Raw genomic sequence first — 5,544 nt, 5'->3', positions numbered from 1 at the left:
AATCGATAACATGGTAATAACTACGTATAGTGCCAGGTGGGTACTATTGAATAACTATGATGTACATCTGAAACTAATATAATATTGTATGTTAATTATATTTTAATAAAAGTCTTTTTTAAAAATGATACCCTGCTGACTCAGACAGATACTAGGTGTACAAACATGTCTGTGGCAGCATTATTCACAAGGGCCAAAAAATGGATGCACCTAAATGTCCATTGACAGATGAATGGATAAACAAAATGTGGTCTATACACACAATGGAATATTATTCTGCCTTAAAAAGCAAGGAAATTCTCACATATGTTACACCATGAATGAACCTTGAAGACATTATCCTAAAAGAAGTAAACCAGGTACAAAAAGACAAGCACTGTATGATTTCACTTATATGAGATATCTGGAGTAGTCAAATTCAGAAAAACAGAAAGTAGAATGGTGGTGGCCAGGGACTGGGGGATGGGGAATGGCGAGTTAGTGATTAACGAGTATGGAGTTCCAGTTTGGGATAATGAGAAAGTCCTGCAGATGGATGGTGACGATGGTTGTACCACAATGTCAGCGTACTTAATACCACTGAACTGTACACTTAAAATGGTTTAAAAAGTTAATTTTATGCTATGTATATTTTATTACACACACACACACACACACACACACACACACACACACACACACAATCAATGATCTAACCATCGACGTTCCTGCACTATGGAGCACAAAGTCTGAGGCAGAGCAGCTCAGCCCCTGGACCGGAATGGTAGCTGAGCTCCTGTCCACTGAACGGGGACTGCCTGAGCCAATAAGGTCCTCCCTGGGCTGCAATCATTCTCCGGCACACTTGTGCCTGACTTCACTGTGGCTCAGATGCTCCCACAGGACCATCTCAGCTGAGCAAGCTGCGATCAGTTTTGAGCACCAAGACAGAGCTTCTGTTTGGTGGGAAACATTTGGAAATTTCCTGAATCACTTTTTCTTATTAAAATGTAGGACATTTTCTAGCCTTGGCTTTGTGGGTTTTGTTATTCTTTTGGATGTCTTTACCTAACTGGCCAGAGGTAGATGTGTATTACTTAACAAGACCTCAGGGGGTGGTTCTATGCCCCCCAAGTGAGAACAACTGCTCTATTATTGCCCAAGGATGGAGAGCTCTGGTTCAGGTATCCTCACCCCAAGTTCTTTCAGAATCTCGGGCGGTAATTTGCCAAGACCTGTAGAGATAAAATCCCCCTACAGCTAACTTCTCTTCTACCTTAGGCCTCTGTTTGTTCTGTAACAGTGTCCCTTCTGTCCTTCATCATTTGAAAATCTCACTCCTGGATAAAGAAAGCAAACAACATATGAGTAGAGTCCTTCTGCATTCACACTGTCCTCTTCTAAGAACAGTGTTTGCCTTTGCCTTTCTCCTTGTCCTCAGGATTTAGGACAGCCCTCTTGTATTTTTCTTAACAGTTTCAGGAGCCTCAGCTCATTCTAATCTTGAACCTCCCTGGCATGATTCTGACAAAATGTGGGTCACTCCACCACCCCTCACCTCTGCAGGAGGCGCCGAAGAGAGGCCACACTCTTTTCAGAATCCTACACGGACAGCAACGTCACAGCCAACCTCAGCTTGGTCTCTGGGCAACTCCCATTGTAGAAACCTCCAGGAATTTGAAAGAGTAGGAAGTCTGCTCTGTCTAGGTTTCACACCAACAACATCCCTCACCTAAAACAACAACATTTGCCTCTTGTTTTCCTGAGTCACAGCTGCTACCAGTAAACACAGTGAGTGTTACTGTTTTTGCAGGTGCCCTTTTCATTTGAAAATCTCCTTAGCTCTTCAGTCTCCAAATTTTCATCACCCTTCTCACCAATGTAAAGGCTTGCCTAAATGCTTTTAATCTATCAAATGAGTTTAGCTAAAAATAACCTGAAGTTAAAACTCTGGCGAAATAAGGACAAGCTGGACAAGCTGGCACCTAGCTAGTTGTACTTGGGATCCTTTCATTGCAGGTTTTCCTCCACCAGAGGGAGAGGCAACAGCAGAAGACACAGGTTGGAGCTTACTCGGGGACAAAGCACCTTACTTAGGGAGCTGTACCAGGAACTTGACTGCTAAACTTCCACAAAGATCTGCTTTGCAATCAGGTTGCAATAGTTCTAAGACATCTGGAGGGGAAAGGTGACACAAAGCATTAAGATCAGTGCAAAAAAGATAAAACATAATGTCACTCAAAACCACTAATGCTGCCAATACTTTCACTGTGAGGCTCAATTGTCTACTGGACAAGGGTAGTATTTGTTTTGCTTTTTTGTTTGTTTGCTTTTGGAGGAGGGAATAGTAGGCAAGAAACAGAGAAGCTTGAGGAAATTAAAAAATGTTTTGGAAAAGCTTCTAAGGAAAATGAGAAAGGGAGGCAATGAGACCACGGGAAAAGGAACGCCATGGACCGAACTGCTGGTGGCAATGTAAAATGGTGCAGCCACTATGGAAAGCAGTATGGCAGATCCTCAAAATATTAAATCTATAACTAACATGATCCAGCAAATCTACTTCTGAGTATATATCCAGAAGAAGTGACAGCAGGATCTCCGAGTTATTTATGCACCCATGTTCATACCTGCATTATTCACAAATAACCAAAAAGTAGGAGCAATCCAAGTGTCCATCAACTAAATGAATAGATAAACAAAATGTGATATATACATACAATGGAATATTATTCAGCATTAAAAAGGAAGGAATTCTGACATATACCACAAGTAAAAACTTGAGGACATTTTGCCAAGAGAAATAAGCCAGACAGAAAGACACCCTTATGTGAGGTCCCTAGAATAGCCAAATCCATAGAGAGGGAAAATACGGTGAACGGTAACTGCCAGGGGGTGAGGGGTGGGGAGGTGGGCAGGGAGAATTGGGCCTTATTATATAATGAGTACAGAGTTTCTTGTCAGATAATGAAAAAAGTTCTGGAGGTGGATGGTGGTGATGATTACACAGCATTCTGAACTGAACTGTACTCTTAAAAATGGTTAAAATGGCTCTTTCTGTGCCCAGTGCAGCTATGGATCGTGGTCTCAAGAAGCATCCGAAGCATGTAGTGGCTCCAAAGCACTGGATGCTGGGAAAATTGACAGGTGTGTTTGTTCCTCATCCATCCACCTGAGGGGATGTCACTCTCTCATCATCTGAAGCCCTAACAGGAGATGAAGTCAAGAAGATTTGCTTGCAGTGGCTCATTAGGATCGATGGCAACGCTGAGCTGATGTCACCTACCCAGCTGGTTTTATGGATGTCATCAGCATCGACAAGACCGGAGAACTTCTGTCTGATCCACAACACCAAGGGTTGCTTGCTATTCATTGCATTACACCCGAGGAGGCCAAGTATAAGTTGTACAAAGTGAGGAAGATCTTAGGGGGCAAAAAGGAATCCCGCATCTCGTGACCCATGATGCTCACACCACCGACTACCCTGGTCTCCTCATCAAGGTGAATGACAACATTCATATTGATTTGCAGACCGGCAAAATTGCTGATTTTATCAAGTTTGACACTGGTAACCTGTGCATGGTGACCGGAGATGCCAACTTGGGTAGAATTGGTGTGATCACCAACAGAGAGAGACACCCTGGTTCTTTTGATGTGGTTCATGTGAAAGATGCCAATGGCAACAGCTTTGCCACCCAGCTCTGGAACATTTTTGTTATTGGCAAAGACAACAAACCATGGATTTCTCTTCCCCGTGGAAAGGGTGTCTGCCTCACCATCGCTGAAGAAAGAGACAAGAGACTGGCAGCCAAACAGAGCAGTGGGTGAAGTGATCTCTAGGTGACACGACTGAAAGAGGCTTTGACCCCAATTAAAGATAACAGAGCATTGAAAAAAATGGTTAAAATGGTAAATTTTATATCATGTTTATATTACTATAATTTAAAAAAATAAAAAATTTAAAAGGAAAGCCATGGAACCCTGGCAGCTGACTGAGGTTTGGAGTCATCAACTACGTTCAGAGCTGCTACTAGAAGAAGATCTCCTTAATATCGAAAGCTTTAGAAACTGGAACCATTTTTCAGCTGCAAAGGCTGGTGAGTACCTGTAGGAGTGGGTTCTGGGCAATGGTACAACAAGGATGGAAGAATTAACTTTAGATTGGGAGCTTTGGATTGGGTGTGCCAGTTCCAGCAGTTGAGGCAGTTTTAATAGCTCCCATTATTTGTTGACGGACCCCTGGAAGCAATGGTGGCATCCCCAGTGAAGTGAAGATGCCAGAAATCTACATGCACTGTGTGGAGGAATGAAGGCCTGAAGAACTAGGAATATTGGAGCAGATTTATCCTGTAAAAACTGTTCACCATCCTCCAATCATGATCCCCCAAGAAAGCCCAGAAGACACTTTGTTGACAAGGACATTGAGGGCCCCATGGTGGGTCTTCTCTGAAGGCTGAGATTCTGATATGGGGAACTGTGGTCGCAATGGCCTCTGTAGTCTGGGTAGGAGGTGAGGCCCCAGGATGGCAAGAGCAAAGCTGTGGCATTCAAATGCCGGAGCAAGGAGGTGGTAACGAGACCACCATAACAGGTGGTGGGTGAGCTTAGCAATCAGATGCTCTGACCAATCATAGGTAGCTGGATGGTAGAGTTGATCATGAGGTTCCCTAAGACCAAAGGAGATGGGCAGTGATGAGGCACAAAAAGAGTTAATAAAAGTGAGCCTGAAGGGGACTGCGCAGGCCTGCATCCCCTCCTCAGGGACCGTCCAGGCTCATCCCCTAGAGATAAATTATTTAAGTTGTCCAAACACCCATAGAAAGAGGAGATAAGACCCTAACTGGAGTGATCTAGTTTTAATGCCTGTGCAAACTGCTGGAGCCTCTCCATTATTTGAACTCCAGCCCCATTAAAATACAATTAAAATAAAATGAACATCATGGCTTTGGCTCCCCATGGGTTTTTCTGTATGCATGCTGGGTAAGAACATGCGCAGAAAGAAACTAGTTATATAATTAACATATGTCAATCAAATGACCTAAATCTATATCACATGTCCTGCTGTAATAAAACTTACCTACCCTTTCCTATATAAGAAAAAGTTAACCTGAAGTCAGGTACCGTTGTCCGTAGCAATCTGCTTGAGACTCTGCCCCTGGCTTTTCTGCTGGTGTTTCTCTTAAATAAACCTTCTAACTTCTATTCCTTTTGAGTCTTGTGAATTCTTTCACATTCTGCAAATAACCAGGGATATTCAAAGACAAAACAAGCAGTCCACCAAGGCCCTCCAAGTTGTGTGTAACAAAAACTCTGGCTCATCCTAGGAGAGTCACATCTCTCCCAAAGCCTGATACTGAGTGAGACCACAAATGCCGAGCCTCATGAAGAAAGCAGGGGCAGAGATGACTGTTGGAGATACTCATAGGCTTACAAAGACAGCCTCTGACAGATTCATCTGAGGTTACCTCTGTCCCTTTCCCCCTAAATACTGGAAGTGGTCTTGTGATTTGCTTTCGTCAATAGAAAACAGACAAAAGATGTTGTGCAAGTTTCCCACATGTAATTTAA

The 5,544-nt window shown here is 43.2% G+C and overlaps 1 pseudogene; it reads left to right on the top strand.

Annotated features, from left to right (window-relative positions):
- The first annotated feature begins 3,050 nt into the window (after window positions 1–3,050).
- On the top strand, window positions 3,051–3,804 carry LOC109436443 (small ribosomal subunit protein eS4, X isoform-like; annotated as a pseudogene).
- The last annotated feature ends 1,740 nt before the right edge of the window (window positions 3,805–5,544 follow it).

Source organism: Rhinolophus sinicus, chromosome 2 (assembly GCF_057876585.1).
Source record: "Rhinolophus sinicus isolate RSI-liver-muscle chromosome 2, RSI-T2T, whole genome shotgun sequence".
In the NCBI taxonomy this organism is placed as follows: domain Eukaryota; kingdom Metazoa; phylum Chordata; class Mammalia; order Chiroptera; family Rhinolophidae; genus Rhinolophus; species Rhinolophus sinicus.
Note: the sequence above shows the minus strand (reverse complement) of the source record. Positions and strands in the feature narration are given on the sequence as shown.